The sequence below is a fragment of the Schistocerca nitens genome, chromosome 1 (genome assembly GCF_023898315.1).
Source record: "Schistocerca nitens isolate TAMUIC-IGC-003100 chromosome 1, iqSchNite1.1, whole genome shotgun sequence".
In the NCBI taxonomy this organism is placed as follows: domain Eukaryota; kingdom Metazoa; phylum Arthropoda; class Insecta; order Orthoptera; family Acrididae; genus Schistocerca; species Schistocerca nitens.
The window spans coordinates 62,710,100-62,736,432 of record NC_064614.1 but is presented as its reverse complement, the minus strand read 5'-3'; positions in this window follow the sequence as shown (position 1 = coordinate 62,736,432).

Here is a 26,333-nt window from a genome sequence, read left to right as displayed (position 1 = left end):
GTAATCACTTGTCAGTGCTAGTATAATATATTTGTCCAATGAATACATGTTTATCATCTGCATTTCTTCTTGGTGTATCAATTTCAATGGCCAGTAGTGTATGAATAGATTATCAAAAAACAAGAGTGGTCTTATTTAGTTTATATCCTGCCATTCCTGGCCGCGCCTATAGTCCTGTCATCTTGGTGTTGCGGACATCATCACTGGTTTCTAGTATCCTGTGAATGTCGGCCTTGTCCAGCCAGGAGCTGACTAGACGGATTTTCTACTAATCTGTATGCAAGCGGTTGTGTTTTAAGGTTGTTATACTGGCTTAATGGTTAGCGGCTTCCCTGTGAAGGTAGATGTTTTCAGGAACCTATTACAAGCGGTGTTCAATAAGTAATGCAGCGTATCTGTTTTGAGAAGCAGTTTGGTTTTATTCAGCATTCCAGTACTCAACAAATTCCCCGCTCATTTGGCTACAAAACACCATTTCTCAACATAACCTGTGTTCAATGCGACAGTCTTGCGCCACCTTACTGGGAGGGTCTTTATGCCCGCCTGGGTATCACTCGACTGCTCGACGTCGGAGCCAATATCTTGCTTAATCAGTAACCTCCACATGATCTACACTCATGCTCATAAATTAAGGATAATTTCAGAATGTGGTGCTACATGAAATTGGCGCTTATAGCATAGGCACATACGGAACATGCACGACACAGATCTGTAATCCACGGTATTGGTGATAAGTTGAGAAAACCGTCCCGAAACATTTGAGCTACAAAACGCCACTGTTTCCTGGTCATGTACCCTGACATCAATATGGGATATGATCACCATGCACATGTACTCAGGCCGCACAGCGGGTTGGCTTACTCTGGATTAGGTGGTCAAGCAGCTGCTGGGTATAGCCTCCCATTCTTGCACCAGTGCCTGGAGGAGCTCCTGAAGTGTCGTAGGGGTTTGAAGATGTGCAGCGATACGTCGACCGCGAGCACCCCAGACGTGCTCTATGGGGTTTAGATCTGTAGAACAGGCAGGCCACGCCATTCGCCTGATATCTTCTGTTTCAAGGTATTCCTCCACGATGGCAGCTCGATGGGGCCGTGCGTTATCATCCATCAGGAAGAAGGTGGGACCCACTGCAGCTCTGAAAAAGCGGACATACTGGTGCAAAATGATGTCCCGATACACCTGACCTCTTACAGTTCCTCTGTCAAAGACATCCAGGGGTGTACGTGCACCAGTCATAATCCCACCCCACACCATCACACCACGACCTCCATACAGGTCCCTTTCAAGGACATTATGGGGTTGGTATCTGGTTCCTAGTTCACGGCAGATGAAAACCCGGCGAGAATCACTGTTCAGGCTATACCTGAACTCAGTCGTGAACATAACCTGGGACCACTGTTCCAATGACTACGTACTGTGTTCTTGACACCAGGGTTTACGGGCTCTCCTGTGACCAGGGGTCAGTGGAATGCACCTTGCAGGTCTCCAGTCTGTAGACTGTGTGTCTGGAGACAACTGTTCCAGTCGCTGCAGTAAGGTCCCGAGCAAGGCTACCTGCACTATTCCGTGGCCGTCTGCGGGCACTGAGGGTGAGATAACGCTCTTCTTGTGGTATTTTACACTGTGAACGTCCCGTACTGTAGCGCCTGGACACGTTTCCTGTCTGCTGGAATCATTGCCATAATCTTGAGATCACAGTTTGTGGCACACGGGGGGCCCGTGCTATGACCTGCCGTGTTTCACCAGCCTCCAGTCGCCCTAGTATTCCACCTCATAACGTCATCAATATGTGTTCTTTCAGCCATTTTCAACACACAGTCACCATTCACGCGTCTGCACATTTACTCGTTGCACCGTACGCTGACATTCACCAACACACCTCTGCATATGTGGACTGCTGCCAGTGCGACCGGGCGACAACCGCAGGTCAAATGCACCGCATGGTCATATCCCGAGGTGATTTAAACGCGCAAATCGCCCACCAGAGCGTTGTTTCACAATGTATAAGCATTATCCTTAATTTATGAGCATGAGTGTATGTACTACTTCTGATGAAGAGCAACTTAAAGGGGCCATGCTGATAGAAGTAGGAAGGTGCGAGATCCTGGCTGTAGGGTGGTTGAGGAAGAACAGACCTCTGAAGTTTTGTGAGCTTCTCTCGGGTGCGCAGACTTGTGCTGCTAAGGAGAACGAGAAGTCCGTTTGCATTTTGATGGCGTCTCGAATGAGAGTGTCCGCACGTTCTAGCATTGCGGGAGGCACATCTCCATGAAGCCGACCGACACGCAGGAGTTCGGACTGGTGTGTGCGACGTAATTGCGATGATGACAACGCCTCGGTCAGCGACTCAGTGTGCTTTTGTTCGCTGCCAGGTCTTCGTACACATTCTGCAAACGCAAGCGCTCATGAATATCTGCGATGCTCTGTTTTTCGGCAAAAAAAAAAAAAAAAACCTTAATGACAGCTGTCTACTTCGAACACACCTCCTTTACAGGCGCCAAATTAAAAGCGTATAATGTTACCATTTATCGGAACTGTATGAAAGTAAAGGGGTTGCAGCGAAAATATTCCACGATGTCTCATATTCCTCATTTACTCGATCTGACAGCTGTCTACTTCGAACACACCTCCTTTACAGGCGCCAAATTAAAAGCGTATAATGTTACCATTTATCGGAACTGTATGAAAGTAAAGGGGTTGCAGCGAAAATATTCCACGATGTCTCAAATTCCTCATTTACTCGATCGAAATTGAACGAAGAAAACTCGTATTGCAGCACTTACTTAACGCCTATCGTGGAAATAAACCTGCGAGAACTTTTAGCAGTAAGCAGCACTTTGCAGTGGAATGCTACTGGTGGTAGCAGTAAATGGCCGATGGAGATCCCCGCGGTTTGTTCTGAGGTTGACTGCCTATGAGACAGAAACTCAAAACATTCTCGTGGATCTCGCGACATCGAGCAGCCCTGTGCGATGTAGCTGTGCGCTTTGTGGAGCGGAGGTACTGGTTCGGAGTACTGCAGAGTTCTCAGTTTTGAGACGTATTTATCCACCTTTATCGAGATTCTCCCTATAGGGAAAAATAAGGGAATTTGCTAACGCTTTTCCGATGTGCCAATTTATGTATAGAAGAATGCGTGGTTGTTAGTCAGAATCCGATATCAGACACTGTAGTCGTTAGCTGGTTGGAGGTGAAACTTTTATGAACGAGAGGGATTTGGCGAAGTCTAGCTGAAGCAGATAAATTACGTTCGTTTGCATAGAAACTTGCAGTGTTCGTGTTTTTATGTGACTTTCATTTACTGTCTTTGCACCGCTATCTTGAAGGCAACTGGCGAAAGATTCTAGATCAATAGGAGGTAGTGTTTGAACTATTAGTTGTGTACGTTTTTATTCTAGTAGTCGAACCTAGAAATTGCTCCTAAGACACGTAGATAACTTTTGAAGGAAGGAAGTAAGGAAGATTAGCATTTCACGTCCCACCTACAACGACGTCGTTAGAGACGAAGCTCAAGCTTGCAATGATTAAGTGATGGGGGACAGTATTAGTCGTATCCTTTCAAAGCATGCAGCCCGGCATTGGCCTTAAGCGTTTCAGGGAAATAACGGAAAACCTAAATCAGGACGGCCGGTCGCGGATTTGAAGCGTCATTCTCCCGAATGTGCCAGACCAGTGTGCTGATATTTGCGCTATCTCTCTCGGGTTGACTTCTGAGTAGTGACAAGTTTAACCCTCTCTCGCACGGCTAAGCGAGGATGCAGACCCTTATTTACACCGGTTCCAGTAGCGTAGTGATGCAGCAAGTTAGACTCGGCTGGTCATCGGTAATTCAGAGATAGATTTCGTCGTGAAATGTGTGTTGGACAACGCAAGTCACTAAATGGCCTCCGCCCGTGGCGGCGAATTTGCCTGTCCAACCCACCGCTTATCCACCAACCACACATCTCAAAACCCACAACACAGTCAACCTACTAACCAACGGATCGTGGATACTGCAGCCCGCCAACAAAATACGCACTTTCAAAGCGCTATCCGGTCCTGTCACTGATCTTATGGCGTTCTCGTTCCCGGATACTCATCCAGCCACTGATAAAATTTTGAATAATAATCATTAGGAAGGAAAGAGGGAAGATTGGCTCCAACGTCCCGTCGACATCGAGGTCGTTAGAGACGGAGCACAAGCTCGGTTTGTGTCAACGATGGGAAAGGAAATCGGCAGTGCCCTTTCAAAGGAACCAGGGCGCTGATGACCTCGATGTTGAGCGCCCATAAACCCCAACACACACACACACACAAAGGAACCATCCCGGCAATTGCCAGTAGCGATTTAGGGAAATCACGGAAAATGTAAATCTGAAGGGCGAGACGCAGGTTTGAACTGTCGTCTCTGGGCGCTTCAGTCCAGAACCGCGCGACTGCTACGGTCGCAGGTTCGAATCCTACCTCAGACATCGATGTGTGTGATTATCCTTAGGTTACTTAGGTTTAAGTAGTTCTAAGTTGTAGGGGACTGATGACCTCAGATGTTAAGTTCCACAGTGTTCAGAGCCATTTGAACCATTTTTGAACCATCGTGCTCCCGAATGCGAGTCCAGTGTGCTACCCACTAAGCCAGTTCGCTCGGTGATAATCATTAGAAATAGCTGTCATTAGATTTGCAGTTTAAGGAGTTACCCTCGTTTTGCCGACGGCACTACTAGAGAAAGAGTAAGAACTGACAAGGGTTCTTTATCGTGGCTGGGAAAATACTTCTAAAAGGTGGAAGAATCACCTGTGATCAACGGGATGAGGATACAGAAGGCAATCGAAACCACACATAATAATATGTATCCAAAGAACGTTTGGCCAAGGGGGAGATGACGATGAAAAAAAGACTGAATAACCAACGAAAGGGGAACCTTGTATGAGTGTAAACATGGAAGCCTAAATGTGATAGGGAAGCTTGAAAATCTGAGAAAGAAAAGTCAAGTAAGACGTACTACGATCTATGAAGTAAACAAGCAAAGGTTTTTCCTCGGACGTATGTTGTTGTTGTTGTGGTCTTCAGTCCTGAGACTGGTTTGATGCAGCTCTCCTTGTTACTCTCTCCTGTGCAAGCTTCTTCATCTCCCAGTACCTACTGCAGCCTACATCCTTCTGAATCTGCTTAGTGTATTCATCTCTTGGTCTCCCTCTACGATTTTTATCCTCCACGCTGACCTCCAGTACTAAATTTGTGATCCCTTGATGCCTCAGAACATGTCCTACCAACCGATCCCTTCTTCTAGTCAAGTTGTGCCACAAACTCCTCCCCAATTCTGTTCAATACCTCCTCATTAGTTATGTGATCTACCCATCTAATCTTCAGCATTCTTCTGTAGCACCACATTTCGAAAGCTTCTATTCTCTTCTTGTCTAAACTATTTATCGTCCATGTTTCACTTCCATACATGGCTACACACCATACAAATACTTTCAGAAACGACTTCCTGACACTTAAATCAATACTCGATGTTAACAAATTTCTCTTCTTCAGAAACGCTTTCCTTGCCATTGCCAGTCTACATTTTATATCCTCTCAACTTCGACCATCATCAGTTATTTTACTCCCCAAATAGCAAAACTCCTTTACTACTTTAAGTGCCTCATTTCCTAGTCCAGTTTCCTCAGCATCACCAGACTTAATTACATTCCATTATCCTCTTTTTGCTTTTGTTGATGTTCATCTTATACCCTCCTTTCGAGACACTGTCCATTCCGTTCAACTGCTCTTGCAAGTCCTTTGCTGTCTCTGACAGAATTACAATGTCATCGGCGAACCTCAAAGTTTTTATTTCTTCTCCACGGATTTTAATGCCTACTACAAACTTTCCTTTTGTTTCCTTTACTGCTTGCTCAATATACAGATTGAATAACATCGGGGAGAGGCTACAACCCTGTCTCACTCCCTTCCCAACCACTGCTTCCCTTCAATGTCCCTCGACTCTTATAACTGCCGTCTGCTTTGTGTACAAACTGCAAATACCCTTTCGCTCCCTGTATTTTACCCCTGCCACCTTTAGAATTTGAAAAGAGAGTATTCCAGTCAACATTGTCAAAAGCTTTCTCTAAGACTACAAATGCTAGAAACGTAGGTTTGCCTTTCCTTAATCTCCCATCTAAGATAAGTCGTAGGGTCAGTATTGCCTCACGTGTTCCAACATTTCTACGGAATCCAAACTGATCTTCCCCGATGTCGGCTTCTACCAGTTTTTCCATTCGTCTGTAAAAAATTCGCGTTTGTATTTTGCAGCTGTGACTTATTAAACTGATAGTTCGGTAATTTTCACATCTGTCAACACCTGCTTTCTTTGGTATTGGAATTATTGTATTCTTCTTGAAGTCTGAGGGAATTTCGCCTGTCTCATACATCTTGCTCACCAGATGGTAGAGTTCTGTTACGACTGGCTCTCCCAAGGCTGTCAGTAGTTCTAATGGAATGTTGTCTACTCCCGGGGCCGTGTTTCGACTTAGGTCTTTCAGTGCTCTGTCAAACTCTTCACGAGGTATCATATCTCCCATTTCATCTTCATCTACATCCTAATCCATTTCCACAATATTGTCCTCAAGAGCATCGCCCCTGTATAGACCCTCTGTATATAATCCTAGTAGGGTTTCGCAGGGATCGAATGAAGGGTAGCGCCACGGGCCGTAACACATCTGAAATGTAACATCCACTGTTGAAAGTGCCGTCTATGCGAATAAGAGGTGACCGAGACGTGTAACCAATGGCACCCCATACCATCACGCCGGGTGATACGCACGTATGGCGATGACGAATACACGATTCCAATGTGCATTCACCGCGATGTCGCCAAACACGGATGCGACCATCATGATGCTGTAAACAGAACCTGGATTCATCCGAAAAAATGACGTTTTACCATTCGTGCACCGAGGTTCGTCGTTGAGTACACCATCACAGGCGCTCCTGTCTGTGCTACAGCGCCAAGGGTAAACGCAGCCATGGTCTCCGAGCTGGGGGTCCGTGCTGCTGCAAACGTCGTCGAACTGTTCGTGCAGATGGTTGTTGTCTTGCAAACGTCCCCATCTGTTGCCTCAGGGATCGAGACGTGGCTGCACGATCTGTTACAGCTATGCGGATAAGATGCCTGTCATCTGGACTGCTAGCGATACGAGGCCGTTGGGATCCAGCACGGCGTTCCGTATTACCCTTCTGAACTCACCGATTCCATATTCTGCTAACAGTCATTCGGATCTCGACCAACGCGAGCAGCAATGTCGCGATACGATAAACCGCAATCGCGAAAGGCTACAATCCGACCTTTACCAAATTCGGAAACGTGATGGTACGCATTTCCCCTCCTTACACGAGGCATCAGAACAACGTTTCACCAGGCAACGCCGGTCAACTGCCGTTTGTGTATGAGAAATGGGTTGGAAACTTTCCTCATGTCAGCACGTTGTAGGCGTCGCCACCGGCGCTAACCTTGTGTGAATGCTCTGAAGCTAATCATTTGCATATCGCTGTCCCTTCTTCCTGTCGGTTAAATTTCGCGTCTGTAGCACCTCATATTCGTGGTGTAGCAATTTTAATGGCCAGTTGTGTACTTCTCTACCATTCCACTCTCGAATGGCGCGAGGGAAAAAGTAACACCTAAATGTTTCCGTTCGAGTTCTGATTTCTCTTATTTTATTATGACGATTATTTCTCCCTACGCAGGTGGGTGTCAAGAAAATATTTTCGCATTCGGAAGAGAAAGGTGGTGATTGAAATTTCGTAAATAGATCTCGCCGCAAAGAAAACCGCCTTTGTTTCAGTGGCTGCCACCCCAACTCGCGTATATCAATGACAGTATCACCCCTATTGCGCGATAACACGAAACGAGCTGCCCTTCTTTGCACTTTTTCGATGTCCTCCGTCAGTCCTACCTGGTAAGGATCCCATACCGCGCAGCAATATTCCAGCAGAGGACGGACAAGTGTAATGTAGGCTGTCTCTTTAGTGGGTTTGTCGCAACTTCTAACTGTTCTGCCAACAAAGCGCAGTCTCTGGGCTGACCCATACTCCCACCGAGCGCCACCTATCCGCCGTCTCTGCCCATTTACTCTGAGATTCCCGTGGGAGGCCGGACGTACTTGTGCATCCGGCGGGTACATGCGGGGAATGGCGGCCGAGGCGACTTGGGGGCGGATGAGAGCGCGACCGCCTGTAAGGAGTAAACCACCTGTCGTTTACCGCCTAACAGCGTTCTTATGGACTGCGACAAGCAGATGGGGAGTCCTTCCACTGGGGGGATGACGGCCTTCACACCGACGTCAGCCTGTGTTTTCCAGCAGCTTGGCGGGTTTTATTACGTGTCAGCACGTTTTGCAACTCCCCCGGTAATTAACGTCGTTGTGCTCTTGGTGAAAGGAAGTTTGTTGTGGACCAGTTCTTTCAGTCTCTTCTGCGGTTTTAAACTACGGTGCTGTGTACTCTGCTGCTCCTGTTTCTGGGTGGCGTAGATCTGATTTGCCTGGAGCCAGACAAGCTTGTTTCACATAGTTACATTGTGTGCGCTGCAACTCAGCCTCCGTCAGTATTTGTGGCCTTTGTAATTATGTTTTTAAGAGCTGTTCTCTTTCAGATTCTGTAATTCGTAAAATTCATTTGAATGGGCTGTCGGATCAGGATAAATTTGTTAAAAAAATTTGTGAATTTATTCTGCTCCCATTCGGTGTGCTGACGACAGTTGCCTGTTACTTGGCGGAGAAACGTGAGGTGCAGCAATTCCGAACTCTTGCTTATACGATGAAGCGGGTTAGCGGGCAACTGGCGTTGACATTTACCCCACTTCTTACAGAACCTGATTATTAGTAAGCTATTGTTTTTGTAGTTTTTTAGAACGCCTGGTCGCTCGTTATTTAATTTTTTTATTTTAGAGTATCACAGTTATAAAGTCTGTGTTCTCTGGATTAAGTGCTAATATATTTACGTTTATTTAAATCTTTTGGGTTCAAGTACATACTTTTACTTTTAAATTTCCTGTCAAATACACAAAAAAGTTTTACATCCCAGCGGTTCTGAGAGTTCCGGAACCTGTACAGAAAATTGGAATAGAGATCAACATAAACATTGTAACGTTTTAGCTTTGATTTGGTATGAAGAAAGCGGTACTGATGGATAATAAAAGCGGGTTGCAAGCTGTGAGCTGTCTGGGGAAGTTAATCTTGCATTACTAAGCAACTGTTTCATCAGGTATCTAGTCCAGGTTTACCAAATTCCCAAACAGACTAACATTAATGATAATCTTTTAATAGTCATACAACAACCGGTAATATATATATAAAAGGGAGAATTTAAATAAAAAGAAAGAAATCAGTTTATATTAGGAAATTTATTTTTAAGATTGGTCATGAAATTTCAGCATATTAAATTTTATTCGTAACAAGCTGGTGCCTTATTTAGGATGGTGAAAATCTTACGGAACACATCAAATATGGAGCCAAGATTGGGAGTCTGCATACAACACTGCATTCATAAAACAACACACAAAGAACGTTGAAACGCATGCAAGAGAAAGTTAACCACTACAAACAGATTCAAATTTTTACCCAAAGAAATTACGTTCGAAGCACAATCCTGTCCGTCATGTAATTACCACACACTGGTATACTAAATTCATATTAACTCTTTGTGAAATCTTCGCGAAAAGAATAGCTGAGGGCTACTTTGATGATTACACCACATGCTTCACGTGGTCAACTTGGTTTAAACAAAGCGTATCACTCCACAATAATTTTGATAATTAAAATAAATTAGATCGAAAAGCAAATTACAAAAGAAAAACCTCGAACTGGTTACTAACGTCTTACTGTTAACCTGACGGGTCAAACAGTTATATAAGCACGTGGTACTGGTCTCGCAAAGTACACCCCACGTGGGTTGAACATAAAGAAAAGTTGCTATATTGAAAATATTGTTAAGACGAGACGTTATAATCACACAAGCATTCGCATTTAAGATTGATCTTAGTTAGAGTTACTGATCAACACGTGGTTCCACTTTACTCATAAAGTAGTAACAAAGCAACAACCGGAAAATAATATGAACTTCACACGAGAATTACATTACGCTGCAATTTAAGATAACCTTAGATATCTTAGAGCTAACCCGAAATAAAGGTGATTAAATTCTCAGTTAGGCTGAACTTAACAAATCCATTGTCCTACGGACTTAGCAGACACGCGCTTAGCCGGAGATCTTACCATTTCAGACGCTCGCCACCGCCAGACTGCAACTCCCTACTACCGAGCGTGCTTCCTGAGGGTGGCTCACAAAGACAAACGGAAGGGGCCAGAGGGGCAGCTTCCTATACCAACATGACAACGGACGGACAGGACCATACAAGGATAGAAACCTCTTTGCTTTTAGGAAGCGTAGCTACCTGTTCCGACGTTGGCCCTACTGTTCTCTAGCAGACAGCCTTGTCTGCTACCCTCAAGCATGCAACTACAAACACATTTGATCATTCATCCTCTCACACAGAAGGGAAGGGGGATGACAGTATCTTATCATATACAGTATATAAAAGAAAGCGGATGTATGTTCCGTATGAGACTGTGTGACATGAATTACATATAAACTGTGTTTTAAAGTGTAGTAGTGTGACAGATCGTTCTTGTTTACGTGTAAAAGTAACACGTTCCACTACTCAGTTCCACTAAATTTAGAAGAGGAATTTATTCCATAAATGGCGACAGATTTAAGAAATCAAACATGAAAGGAATCCAACAGAGACCTTTCAACATCATTTCCGCCCTTTTTATTGCTCATGAAAACCAAACATTGCGTGTTGTGCGACCATAAAGCGAGACCTCCAGAAGTGGTGGTCCAGATTGCTGTACACTCCAGTACCTCTAATACCTAGTAGCACGTTCTCTTGTATTGATACACGCCTGTATTCGTCGTGGCATACTATCCACAAGTTCATCAAGGCACTGTTGGTCCAGATTGTCCCACTCCTCAACGGCGATTCGGCGTAGATCCCCCAGAGTGGTTGGTGGGCCTCGTCGGCCATAAACAGCCCTTTTCAATCTATCCCAGGCATGTTCGATAGGGTTCATGTCTGGAGAACACGATGGCCGCTCTAAGTCGAGCGATGTCGTCATCCTGAAGGAAGTCATTCACAAGATGAGCGCGACGGCGGGCGCGAATTGTCGTCCATGAAGGCGAATGCCTCGCCAATAGGCTGCCGATATGGTTGCACTATCGATCGGAGGAAGGCATTCACGTATCGTACAGCCGCTGCGGCTCTGTGGTGGTACAACATGCAATGTGTGGCTTTCATGAGCAATAAAAAGGGCGGAAATGATTTTTACGTTGATCTATATTTCAATTTTCCGTACAGGTTCCGGAACTCTCGAAATCGAGGTGATGCAGAACTTTTTTTAATGTGTGTACTACGGTGCTGCTACCCTGCTCAGGTAACCAGTTCGTGTAGGTCATTTTTTTTTTTTTGAGTAACCCATTTGGAGGGTACGATGAATCAACTTTGGCTACTCTTCATTGTATTAGATTTCTTCAGTTTCCAAATTTCCTTCATCCTTTTAGATTGTTGTTCCCTTTCTTCTTGAGTCCACTTTCGTCTAGTTATTTTCTTTCTCTCCTGAAATTCTGCCTTTTAAACTGCCTTTCTGAAATGTGTTCTGTTTTCTATTGTGTCTATTGTAACTCCAGCATTTTCAATGTCCTTTTCAGTCTCTATGAACCATGCTGGCTTGGATTTGTAGCTATTGAGTAATGTGAATATCCGCTTGGTTAGTCTGTTGTTATCCATTCTGAATATATGTCCAAAAAACTGTAGTCTCCTCTTCCTCATTACATCAGTTAGTTTCTCCGTTTTCAGATATAGCTCTCTGTTTGGTCTTAACCTGTATTCAGCATTATCGTTTCTTTTAGCTCCCAGTATTTTCCTTAAAATTCTTCTTTCGACATTCTCTAGTTTATCAAGATCTCCATTTCTTGTTAGTTTAAGTGTTTCTGCCGCATAGAGAGCTGCAGGTCTGGCCACTGTTTGGTAGTGTCTTAATTTCGTGTTCCAGGACAAGGATTTTTTATTATAAACGTTTTTGGTCATATGAAACACTCTTTCCATTTTGTGCACTCTAGTTTCTATAGCTATCTTTTCTTTGGCATTGTATGTAATCCACTCTCCTAGGTATTTAAAGGAATCTGTTTTGTGTATTGTGTTGTTGTCAACTGCAATATTTTGAGGAGCATCACAGATGTTTGTCATAAACTTTGTTTTTTCATGGGATATTTGTAGTCCTACTTCGGCTGCTTGTTTTTGTAGTTCTCTTATTTGTTCTTGGGCATTGTCTAGTGAATCTGTAATCAATGCCATTTATGTGTTTAAAATCATAATGTTGTGAATGATCCACGTAAATATTTCGTCTTCTTACACCAACTGTCGCTTTCGATGTATCTGTTTTCATTTCTCCGCTTGTTTATGTGTTCAACGTGGCTGACGTATTTTCGTTCTTTGCGGTAGGCGTCCACTGTATATCTGCGTGTAAGTACGCGCAGGTCAGTGAACAGTGTAACTCTCTTCACATATCGTTGCGCAGGTTGTCGTCTGCTCGCCGACGTAGTTATTATTGTTTTGGACCGACCCTTCAGTACTCCACGGAAGAGAAGTGGAAAAGTACTACTCGGAGTATTTATTAAACGGTATGCGATCGCTGCATGTAGTTTCATCCTCCTGCTAGTGTTTTTTGCCCGTCGGTTCTGAGTGTATTTTTACAGCGCAATATTGGCGTATCCGATGGAAAAAACATGTCAGAGAAGAGAATAAAAGTTCATATTTTGCTCGCCAGCATTGTTGCCAATTTACAGAACCAAAAAATTTTTCCCGACTGTTCTGAGGGATAGAGGCAGCTGAAAGGGAAACTAGTGGACAACGCTCTTTGTTTGGAGGTCTAGCGTTCCGCAGCAACTGACTGACACAAGGAAAATGACACTAAGATACACGATATTGGTGTACAGTACTTGTAACAAGTACACAGAAATCAAGTCGTGTTCATCTGCTAAACCAAACTTGTTACAAACGAATATTACGCCCATGTTACGCTCGAGTATTTTAAGCGGAATATAAGATAGGGTGAACTGACTCAAAAAAAGCAAAGGTAACGGAGGACATCCATGCATTTCCTTTTTTCTGAATCGACGCATCTTGGTTGACGCAATAGTAGGTTTACGAAGAATGTGAGAATTCTGGGAACAAAGTTAACATCCAAATGCAGTAAGGCTAAAACTGTGTTCTAACTAACACCATTCGCTGTCAAAGGTGAAGTTGCTGTCAGTAAGCTGTTGGGCCAATCGAAGGGGTGAATTTCTGCACCGAAGTCGGTCATCCCGGGAATGCCATAATGGATGCGAAGTTGAAGATTATTTATTGTTATTAAATATTCTTTCAACAGAGCCTCTTGTCTTCTTAACAAACGAGGGGCTGTGTGATTGGATGTTGGAAGCCAGTATAGTGGACAAGTTCTTACGCTCCAAGGACTGTCAAACCATAGCAGAGCACAATATTCAGCCGTACGAAACACTAAGTTGAGCGCAGAAGTTCGAAGCGTATCCGCTGGTGCTCCAGAGTAGTACTGTTGAATTTTTTAAGGTTGTTGCGTGTGCTTAATTTCCAAGATCTACTTTCGAGATACTTGCTGAGAGATCTCAAGATAATTTGGATGACTGTGGTAGAGAAGCAGTGTGTCGTTCATACAGATCCCAAGTCCATAGTGTGCTGCGCTGTAGTTTGACTGACGGCGGTTTTAGAAAGACTGGCCATGAGTCTCCACATTGTGAAATATTTATGTAGTTTGTTGAGATCATCAGTTAGAGTGTTCTCGGTGCTTTTTAACTCCTTATGCTGACCCGCAACTGGTAGACCGTCGGCATATCCAACTTCTTTACGCTGGTTTAAGATATGTCAGAAATGCAAAGGTTGAAAAGTGTAGGGAATAGTACGGACCTCCTTTCCATTACATAATATCCTTCCTTTGCTTATGAAATTACTCTGGATTTCTCGTAAGGGCCTGTCTGAGAGCATGATGTTGATTAGTCTCAATGTGTTTGGGCAGGGAATGACGCTGATCAACTTATACAAGAGCCCTTCTTTCCACACTGTATCGTACGGGCAGTCAGATCGACAAAGGCTGCAGATGTCTTCAGTTGTTTCTGAAATCCGGATTCGGTGTGTGCAGTCGGCTTAGAATTTCTCTGTGTAGCTCCTATTTTGTCTGAGACATGCTTGTTCTACAGGGATGTTACCAAGGATTTTTGCCCCTATCCTACTTAATAGACGTCTGTACAAGTGTTTGTAGCAACAGCAGAAAAGTGATATTGGACGAAAACTTTCTACTTTATCCGAAGGTTTAATCAGTATCAGGACGGCGCTAAGTATAGTGATTCTGAAAGCTCTCGATAGACAGCCCGGTTTTAGGTTAGATGTAAAATGTTTGATCAGCCGTACCCTAGTCCTTTTTCCATAGCGAGTCAGAAGAGTAGGGTGTACCCTATTAAAGCCAGATGCTTTGCCTGTCTTTGCATACTGATGAGCTGTTTTCAGTCCTTCCATTGTGAAGTACCGAGAGAATTGTTTATCAGCAGGTGTTATTTGCCGACTGTTGCTATTTTTTCGAGTATACTTTTTCTCTCGCGTGGCTTTCGAGAGTGAAAGAATTCTGTTTGGTTTGGTGTTACTGGGTAGTCTACCCCAATTAGTGGACTACTTCCATCCACCTTCTTCAGCAACCTCCAGGAATGGTGACTCGATTTCTTAAAATCCAACTCGGTCGTTGTTTTGACCCATTTTTCTCTTCTTGATTTATTCAATTTTCGGATCATTTCGTAATAGTGATCAGGTTCAGCATCTACCATATACGTTTCATAAAGTTCTTCGCATTCATGACTCCACCCTGGAATATATTCCTTACATTAGCCACTTGGTGCACATTTCTTTGCAGTCGACATTACAGCACCACATTTCTCAGACTTTCAGGTGAAGCTAGTATCCATCTCAGCACTTTATGAAGCTTCATGAGGAATGGTTCCCAGATTACCATTTGAAAATTTCGGTGTAGGAAGGGATCGAATAACCTACTTTGTACCATGTAACCTACTTTCACCATGTGGGGAGACATATCGAGTCTTTCTGATTTTGGGTTTTTGAAAAGCCGGAGCTGTAGATCTGTGTTGTAATCTCTGTTCCATGCTGCAGACTGGGATGTACCCTTATCTTTTGCATCAGACGGGAAGCTTGAACCCTTGAACTGTTTTCTTTGGCCCATTCTGAAAATGCAATATCATCCTGGTGTTATAGTCCCACATTTTGTGATGACTGTTAAAATCGTCTGTTTAGAAAGCTGGGTGGGGGAGTGGTGGTAGAACTTGGGGGGGGGGGGGGGAGGGGGGCACTGGCTTATAGTGGCTTGTATACATTTGCTGCAGCGATCTCTTCAACTTTTATGCTGATATTTTGGATGTTATTTTCAGTATTAGCACTTCATAAGCAGACATCTTCTATATTACTAACAAGGGAACCTCCCCATCGCACCACCCTCAGATTTAGTTATAAGTTGTCACAGTGGATAGGCCTTGAAAAACTGAACACAGATCAATCAAAAAATGGTTCAAATGGCTCTGAGCACTATGGGACTTAACATCTATGGTCATTAGTCCCCTAGAACTTAGAACTACTTAAACCTAACGACATCACACAACACCCAGCCATCACGAGGCAGAGAAAATCCCTGACCCCGCCGGGAATCGAACCCGGGAACCCGGGCGTGGGAAGCGAGAACGCTACCGCACGACCACGAGATGCGGGCAGATCAATCAAGAAAACAGGAAGAAGTTGTGTGGAACTATGAAAAAATAGGCAAAATATACAAACTGTCTAGTGTCTATGTGCAAGATAGGCAACACAAGGAGAATGTCATATCAGGAGCGCCGTGGTCCCGTGGTTAGCGTGAGCAGCTGTGGAATGAGAGGTCCTTGGTTCAAGTCTTCCCTCGAGTGAAAAGTTTAATTTCTTTATTTTCGCAGTTATGATCTGTCCGTTCGTTCATTGACGTCTCTGTTCACTGTAATAAGTTTAGTGTCTGTGTTTTGCGACCGCACCGCAAAACCGTGCGATTAGTAGACGAAAGGCCGTGCCTCTCCAATGGGAACCGAAAACATTTGATCGCAAGGTCATAGGTCAACGGATTCCTCCACAGGAAAACACGTCTGATATATTCTATACGACACTGGTGACGGCATGTGCGTCACATGACAGGAATATTTTGTCGACCCACCTAACTTGTACACTTGGTGAATGGGTAAAAAGATTCTTCTACCTTGCCCGATTTAGGTTTTCTTGTGGATGTGATAATCACTCCCAAAAAAGTGATGAAAACATAAGACTTTGTCACATAAACTGCAACAAATGAATGCAACAGTTTCACAGTCGCACAGTTTTCCCTGTGCTCTGTCAAAACATATGTTTTTAACTTTTTCAAATTTTTCCGTGTGTAGACCGTCAAATCCTGCATATGTCCAAGCAAATCTGAACATGTCCTGGAATTTTGGAGAGCGAAGTTGATTGTGTGTGAGTGCCTGAACTTTGATAATTGTCTGAAAATAAAGAAATTAAAATTTTCACTCGAGGGAAGACTTGAACCAAGGACCTATCGTTCCACAGCTGCTCCCGTTTACCACAGGACCACGGCGCTACTGAGGTCATATCTTCCTTAATGTTGCATATCTTCAGCATGGACTACTCAGTTTGTATATTTTGCTTATTTTTTCATAGTTCCACACAGCTTCTTCCTGTTCTCTCGATTGATCTGTGTTCAGTTTTTCAAGGCCTATCCACTGTGCCAACTTATAACTAAATCTGAGGGGGGTGCGATGGGGAGGTTCCCTTGTAAGAACATAAGCTGCGCAGCCATATATATATATAACGGTATGTTGCACCAAGTGTTTCGTATCCAGGTATTCTGCCTCTTAAACGAAGACTGTCTACAGTGAAGATATGAGTTTTTCTTCTTGTCTCTCTAGGTCTTGGAGAGAACTCGCGATTCGATATGATGGATCCTTCTATACTGAGCTGGCATAATCGGAGGCCAGATCCAATATTCCTTGTCTTGTGACTCTGGGAAGAGCCATTTAGATGTAAATTTGATTTCGTTTGTATAGCCAGGAGGTTTCGCTGTGAAGAAAGGTCTGGCAGTCAGATCACTGATGCTCGTTTAACCACCCACGCGGAGGTCACGAGTATTTTAAGTTTACCTCCGTGGTTGCGAGCAAAGTTTGCCAATACTTAACAATAAAATCCGTGTATAGTCTTTTAAACAGCGTATTTTCCTAGCTAATGTTCGTTTATAAATATACAGGGTGTCCGAAAAGTCTTTCCCTGATTACATAAAATGATAACGCAGACTAGAAGTAAGATACAAATATGAAACTTGTGTCGAATTGTTTACAACTATCAAAGTTTATTTTTTTTGTTTTAGGTTCGCAGTACGTAAGTAGTGGATGAGGTGCAGTGCCCAAGAAGCCATGCTAACCAATGAGGAGAAGGCACAGTGTGTCCTGTGGTACCATGAGACACGATCGCCAACCACAGTGCAGAGACACTTCCAGACAACATTTGGAAGGAATCCACCTGATGTCAGGAGCATTAAAGCCTGGTACGAGAAGTTCAAGAACACAGGATCGGTTGCTGACCTTCCGAGGTCTGGTCGACCAAGAACCTCAGCAGACATGGTGGAAGCTGTAAGGTAGTCTTTTCTGCGAAGTCCGAAGAAATCGGTGCGCAGGGCCTCACGTGAATTACAGATGCCAAAAAGCACTCTCCATCACATTTTACACACACGTTTATTGTTTCGTGCATGCAAAGTGCAAATCATTCAGGCCTTGTTGCCCAATGACAGTACACGTCGATATGACTTTGCGGTCGAAATGCTATCACGTATTGAGGACGATGATGGTTATCTCAGACGAATTGCCTTTTCCGACAAAGCGACCTTTTTTGTCAGTGGGGTAGTGAATCGCCATAATGTGCGCATTTGGGGTTCACAACCCCCTGGCGAGGTCATGGAATACAGCAGAGGCAGTCCAAAACTAAATGTTTGGTGCGCGCTATTGCACGATCGAATTATCGGGCCATTCTTCTTCGCTGAGGCTACCATCAGATCTGCAGTGTCTCTGGATATGTTGCAACTGTATGCTGTTCCGCAGCTGCTTCAGTATCACCCCGATGTCTTGTTTCAGCAAGACGGTGCACCGCCTCATTGGGATTTGACGTCCGTGCCTATCTCGATATGACCTTTCCCGGGCGATGGATTGGTCGTGATGGGCCAACGGTTTGGCCTCCACTCCCTCCAGACATAACCCCATTAGACTTCTTTTTATGGGGTTATGTCAAGGGCGAGGTCTACCGAACACGTGTACCAGATCTTGAAACGCTGCGGCAATGGATAACCACAGTCGTTGAATCGATCCCTCCAGTGATGTTGGCTAATGTGTGGACGGAAATTGAATATCGTCTAGATATGCTACGTGCTACCAAGGGTGCTCATGTGAAAGTTTACTGGTGTGTGAGAAAAACATTGATAGTTTGTAAACAATTAGACACCAGTTTCATATTTGTATCTTACTTCTAGCCTGAGTTATCCATTTATGTAATCAGGGAAAGACTTTTCGGACACCCTGTAGGTTCATCACCAGGGCTTAATTTGGTTATGGAAGGGCTTTCACTGCGGTGCCAGCACGTCAAAACGCATATATGCGGGAGGTAATAATGCGTTCTTTGATAGTTTTTGTGAAGCTGTGATGGAGAATACACAGAATTAGATGTTTTGGAGAGGCGCAGCGGTGTTTGCCCTCGCGTCGTGCTGTGGGGAGCCATCGATTATGACTCCGGGTCCTGGCTGGTGCTGATTGAAGAAACTCTGACGACACAATTGTACATCACTAACATTCAGCGTCCTCGTGTGCTTCTTCCCAAGCGACATTATTGTGCTGCTATTTTTCAGTAGGACAATGCTCGTCTACACGTGCCTCGTGTCTCTTGAATGTCTGCATGAAACTGAGGTACTCTCGTGCCCAGCGAGATACCCGGGTCATTTCCCAATGTATGGGACGGACTCGGAGGTCAACCCTATCCCAGCGCCTGTATCCAGGATATCGACGACCAGTTAAACAGCTATGGACCAACTTGTCTCAGGAGAGGCTACAATGGCTTTGTGACGCCCTTCTCTACTGAATCGTTGCATGCATCCAGGCCAGTGAGGGTACAATGTCATACTGGTACACCAACTCGTAGTGCCAAGTTCTTTGTACATCTGACACAATTTTCAAACCACTGATATACCATCACATATCCTCTTAGCCCGTGAAGTTTCTTTCTGTTTCCTTCTACTCTTCTGTGCGTTTCATTTCATTTGTCAGGCAGTATATGTGTATTATATTATTTATGTTGATTTTCAATATTATGAAGGTTGATTTTATTAAGGTTTCCGACTCCACTCCTTTGTCTAAAAACCATATTTTTTCACATAATTCAATTCAGTGCCTTATGCCACATTACTGGGAGGGCCTAAATGCCTGCATGGAACCACGCTGCTGGCCGATGTCGGAGCCAACGACTAGCTGTATCAATAACCCTCCCCATTATTTACGCACTGCTTCTAGTGGAGTGTGTCGTTCATAGTTTGGAGCAACAGGGTTACGACCCCAAAGTACCATTATCCAAGATAACGGCCATGACGTTATAGAAGATGGCGGCGATGACGTCATCCAAAATGGCGTCGACGACCTCATTCAAGATGGTGGATTTTGGCGGGAAGTTCGAATTTTGGCAGGAAAGTGCCACATCCCCCTCCCCCAGAAAAATCGCGCGAAGTTCAAATTCCAAGAGGATAATGCACCAAACCCCGGTTATCTCTACTAAGCAAAGAAAATCAGGAAGATAGGTCACTTGAGCTACCTCCACTAACCTAGACCACTTGACCGCCACTTCTTCCTATGAACTGGCGCCAAGTTCTCAACTAAGTTCTCTACTAAGTTCTGTAATAAGCTAAGAAAATGGAGTGAAAGAAATGACACTTTTACTAACCTCAGTCGCCCGACCGCCACCTCCTCCTAAGGATTTGTGGGGAAAAAGGACTTGTCTTTATTCTTCTTCTTCTTCGCGGATGGATCACTTAGGACCACGCGTAATCAACATTTGTTGGCCTTCCTTTTCGCTCAGTATTCCTTCATAAACAACGAATGGGCTAGCTTTCGTTGCGTAGACCATGTATGTCGGTTAGTTTTTCTCTCTTATTCCTCAAAACCTCGTGTGTTTGTGATTTTTCTGATTTCATTTCTATCATGTAGATTTGGAGACCCTAATTCTCTCAGGTCTTTTTCCGTCTGTTTGTACCAGTTCGGTCTTGTAATTTTGTTCTTTAAAAATGTATCGATTTTGTACGTTAACCTGTTTGAGTCCATTCTTTATAAGTGCCCCATGAATTGGATTCTTCTCATGCGCATTGTGTCAGTTATTTTGGAGATATTTTTATATATTTCTGCATTGGGTTTTGGATAATGTACCCCATCTTTAGTTCTTGGTCCTAGGATTTTCCTTATCATCTTACGTTCTTTCACTTCTAATTCCTCTTTTAGTGTTCTGTGTTGAAGGTTTAGTGTCTCAGATGCGTATAGAACTTCGGGTCTAATTACTGTTGTATAGTGTCGTATTTTGCAGTTCCACGAGAGACTCTTTTTGTTGTAAATGTTTTTTGTTAACTGAAACGCCATCTCCATTTTCTGGACTCTTGATCGGACAGATTTCTTTTCATTACAATTTTCTGCAATCCATTCACCTAAATATTTAAATTCTTTTACTCGCGAGATGTAGTTATTACCAATTTTGAGATGAGAAGATGCATCTTTGATGTCAGTCATAAATTTTGTTTTTTCAAATGAAATTTGTAATCCTATTTTAGCTGTCTGTTTTTGTAATAATCCTAGCTGTTTCTGTGCATAGGTAATGTCTTGTGCGATCAGTGCCATGTCATCAGCAAATGCTAAACAATCTAATTCTATGCCCTTACGTCTTGGTCCCAGTCTGTGTGCTGGTGCACCTGCTTTTCTCCATTCTCTAACAACTTTCTCAAGAGCACAATTGAAGAGCACTGGGGACAGTACATCCCCTTGTCGTACTCCTGTGTCTATTTCAAATTCTGTGCTCAATTCTCCCATAAATTTTACTTTGGATTTGGTCTCCGTGAGTGTTTCTTTTATGATGTTTGTTGTCTTTTGATCTAGTCTAAATTCTGCTAATACTTCAAAAAGGGATTCTCGGTGTATACTGTCATATGCTTTTTTAAAGTCGACAAACGTGATGACATAGCTTTTGTTTGAAGTACTATGTAAATATTTCATTGAGTTTTTCAAGTTAAGGATTTGTTCTACGCATGATCGACCTTTTCTGAACCCACCTTGGTATTCGCCTAGTTTTGAATCCAGCTGAGGTTCTGCGCGGTTTGGTATGGCTTTAGACAGAATTTTGTATGTTATTGACAATAAAGAGATTCCACGATAGTTGTTGGGGTCTGTTTTACTTCCTTTTTTGTACAGAGGATGTATGATTGCAGTCTTCCAATCTGTGGGGATTTTTTCAGTTTTCCAGATTTCATGTATAATTTCTTTGCGTTTTGCAATAAGATTTTCTCCTGCATTTTTCCATAATTCTGCGATGATTTGGTCTTCTCCTGATGCTTTGTTATTTTTCAGTGACTAAATTATCTCCTTAATCTCTTGTAAACTTGGTGGCTTTGAGTCTGGGTTTTGTTGTGTACGATGGAACTCAAATTTTTCTGCAGGCTTTTCACAATTCAGTAATTTAGAAAAGTATTTTGCAAGAATTTCACAGTTTTCGGTGTTGGTATGAGCAATTTCCCCATGGTCATTTTTGAACTGGAGTGATGGAGGAGAGTACTTTGTTAATTTTTGTTTGAATACTCTGTAGAAATTTCGGGAATTGTTTTTCTTGAAATCATTTTCTATGTCTTGCAATTTTTTGTCTTCGTGTTGTTTACGGACTGTTCGTATTGCTTTTGTGACTGTTTTCCTAGTATCTTTGAGATCTTCCAGGGTCTTTTGATTTTTGTTGCACAACCAATTTTACCACGCCTGTTGTCTGAGATTTATCAGTTGGTCACACTCATCTGTCCACCATGGGTGTTTACGTGTTCTTGTTTGCGGTGCTACTGTCTCAGCTGCATTTAAAAGTCCTGCTTGCAGTTGTAGCCAATTTTGTGGTTTTAGATTTTGCGTTTCTTTTGTAAATTGTTCATTGCCATTTATCTTTTGTGCATCATATTTACGGTGTGGAGATTTCTTAGTGAATTTTCTTTTTTCTGGGATGACATCTAGGGAGAATTTTGTTGGGTAATGGTCGGAATCTAGGTCTAGTCCATTAAGGACTTTAAGTTTCATGATTTCTACTGTATTTACGCGGGAGATCATTACATGATCCAACTGATATTCACCTAGTAATGGATTAGGTGAGATCCAAGTTTTCGTTTTCGAGGCTCTTTTCTTGAAAAATGTTGATTTGAAAAATAGGTCATGGTTTTTGCAGATTTCAATGAGTCGCATGCCATTCCGGTTGGTCTGTGAATGCCCTGACCATTTAACTACCCAATATCGATATTTCTTTTCTTTACCGATTTGTGCATTGAAATCGCCCATAAGGATTTTGACATGATTATTTGGGATTTTTTGGAGAATATTATCTAATTGGTTCCAGAATTCTTCTACTTCTTCTATTTTGTTTTTGTTAGTGATGTTAGTTGGTGCATGTCCGTTGATTAGGGTGTATATCTTATTAGCTGATTTTATTGTCATCGTGGAGAGCCGACCCGAGTAAGATTTGAAAGTTGCGACTGAATCAAGTATTGATGTATCTTCTATAAATCCAGTTCCAAATTGTGGACAATTTGCCATGGCTCATTTTCCAGGTTTTCCTTTGTATATCCTGTATCCTTCCGAATCAAAAGGATTTTCATCTGTATATCGTGATTTCTGAAATGCAATAATTTTGATTTTACGTTCTCTGGATTTGTCCAGGATATTTTTTAGTTTTCCCATTTTTAAGAGAGAATTTACATTAAATGTCATTAGCCAAACTCTAGATTTTGGTTTGATTTTGTTATTACGGGGTTTTGAGGTACTCCGATTTACCTCCATGCACACTTCTGTGGTCTCCCCAGAATCCGAATAGACCACTTGCGGTTTTTCAACCGTGGGATTTGACCCACTGGGGTAATTTGTCTTTGAAGGTGCTGTATCCATGTTGATTTAATTGGACTGGGTTTGTGACTGAAATTGAGATTTCAGTCTGGTTAAGCTCAGAGTTCCACTTCTGAGTTTTATAGATCAGCCGCCACTAACATGTGGAACAGACGCTGTAGGGTTACCGCCACTAACCTGTGGAACCGTCGTGCCCTTTGTCCAAATAACCTTGGACGATAGCTTTTATAGTATCCCAAAAAGCAAGGTTGCCTCTTCTGCCAGTTCCGCCGTACCGATGATCTTCATCTCCGCCTTCACTGCCGTTGAGGTCTTCACCGTGTCCCTGGCAGGGGGCCCTCACGAGGTACTATCACCCGGGCCAGGTGAACCAAGGTTTTTTTATGAGGTGTTACTCCTCCCCCTCCTCCTTTTTCAACCGGGCTTGGGACCGGCTATGGCGGAGTTCTTGTCTTTATTATTTAAAAAATTTCATGCAAGTGTGTTCAGCACTGAGTCCAGAGCCTAACTGCCTTAGTACACATCGCCACCAGCAGAGGGCGTTCTCATGACGCCAGGTGACGATGCAAGTACTGTAATCCAAGAGGGCTGCACCCAGTGTGGTCACCGCGAAGTCCAGACCTCAGCTGACATAGTACATTTCGTCACCGCCAGAGGGCGCTACTGTGACGTCAGGTGATGACGCAAGTACTGTTATTCAAGACTGGTGCATACATTTTGTTCGCTATGTGCTCTAGGACACAGCCACTGCATGATCCCATTACATAATCCAAGATCGTCTGCTCTCTCTCACACGTTTACAATGGGATATGTGGCGCGTGTACGGTTAACGAGCGTGTGACTGATGGCGGCACAGCCTCCAGCTAGCACGTTCATACTCATGCCACAGATAGTCTTCTGCAATTACTCTTACGAATGTAATTCAACAAATGTAACAGCCACATCGTGCATCTAACGTATCAATTACCGAAGTACTTAATTTCAATTCAATTTTAATCACATTCCATAAATGAATGTACGATTTGGATATTCAATTATCAATGAGAATTTTCACATTTTCCCACTAGGAGCGCAGTGTCCATTCATGATGTAGCACCCCACACCCCTAGAATACTGCACTCCTATTGGTTACTTCATTCTACGTCATAGAACCCGAGATGGTGGTCTGTAGAGGGAAAATGGCGCAAAAATGACTGAGGCTCCACTGGGCTGCTGGGGAGAGTAAGGAAGGAGTGCACTCTATTTATTTTTGAACATTTTGTCAAGGGATGGAGTACATTTATCATGCTGATACAAAACACACGCTCTCATATGCTTGGGGCCATCTCACACAGCCCACATACCTGCAAACTACTTCTAAATAACGCTCTCCAGACATGCAAACAACTCCTAAATAACCATATAATTTCAGTACGCACTTGCAGACTACTCCTAAATAATGCAGCACAGTGATGTGTAGACATGCTCAGTACTCGTAAACTGCCCAAATAGCACATGGCACAGCCTACAGGCCCCCAATACGCGCAAGCACCGCCCCCCCCCCCTCCACCCCACCCCAACACCCTGTCCACCGGACTGCGAAATGACGCGGCTGTCAGCTGTTAAACCACACACAGGCCCCCGCTTGGCTCCCACAAGCATGAGGCGCCCACATCCCTTTCATACTTGATTTCTCAGAAATTCCTACCCAAATACGTGTTCGCCTTGAAAGGGTACAGTACTGTCCGACATTGAAAATAGGTACAACATACTTCATTATTCTTGTCAGAACAACACATTTTTTTGGTAGAAATAACTCAATTACAATTAATACAGCGAAGCCGGATACCAGTGTGGGAAAGAATGACAATTTATTTATTTAATTGATCACATGTGCACTCCCACAAAATAAATCCATACATCCTGTTTGGTGAGATCTGTGAAATGAATGAATGTATGGTCGTCTGCTAACCGCAGATAGTGAATGTGAATATATGATCATCTTTGAGACGATCCTTTGGCCACCTTTGGTGGGACCAAAGAGATGAAATTTACCTGAGCTTTGAGCGCCTGAAATGTGGCTGACCAATACGGTAGCAAGGTTCTCCCCCACTTCGACAGAGGTGCGAGAGAACCTGAAGAACGGCCATGTTTCAGCACTCTGCCGCTGGATCTTGTGCTGTTAAGACCTGTATTAGGTGTGCTTCGTAAAGACAAAAGAGTGGAGACATGGTATGCATGTGGAATATTTAAGAGTAGTTTGAAATGATAATTTCTCTATTTCAGGAACTTTTGTGGGGAGAATTAAATGTCAGGCAGGTAATATTAATGGGATCGTAGTAATCTTCGGAAGTGACCAACGGTCACAATGAAACCACGTGTAGCAATAAGTTGAAATACTTCCGTGTGCTTAAGTTAAGCTGAATTACTAGCGTGTGTACTATAAGTTGAAATATTTAAGAAATAGCGTGTGCAGGACTTGAAATTAGAGGCGAGTACTTCCACGTGGTGAGTACTGTGTGAGTCTCAATCTGTGTATGAGACAAAGGATAAAGAGAAGTACTCGTCCATGGTATCAGTTGAGGACTCGCGTGTGTGATGAATATGTTCTTAATATTACTTTGCGAGATATGTTTCCGTGTGACGCTTGATTCAGACTATAATACTCTGAGGGAGAAGCAAGGTGAGTCAGCCGTCTATCCAGCAACGCCACTTGGCTTGCTTTGCACAGGAAGAAGTGCATATATCTCCAGAGTTCATAGTAGGAAAGTAGAATTACGAAGTGGGGCAGTGTCGTGTGAAACTGGGATAAATATTAATTGAAGTGGGAAAGCTGAAAGTGATAATGTTGTGACTATTCCCTGTCTTGTATTTCATGTTGCAGTGTTGTGTATGTCATGTAATTTAAGTATGTGTGGTTTGCATGGGAGAGTAGCAAGGTAGTTTCAGAGGTAATGGGTATGCATTCCTTTTGTACCTCTTGGTCTGGAGGAAAGTTTCGTGGTGATGGTTGTGAGAGTCGAAGTGTGAGATATAGCAAAAG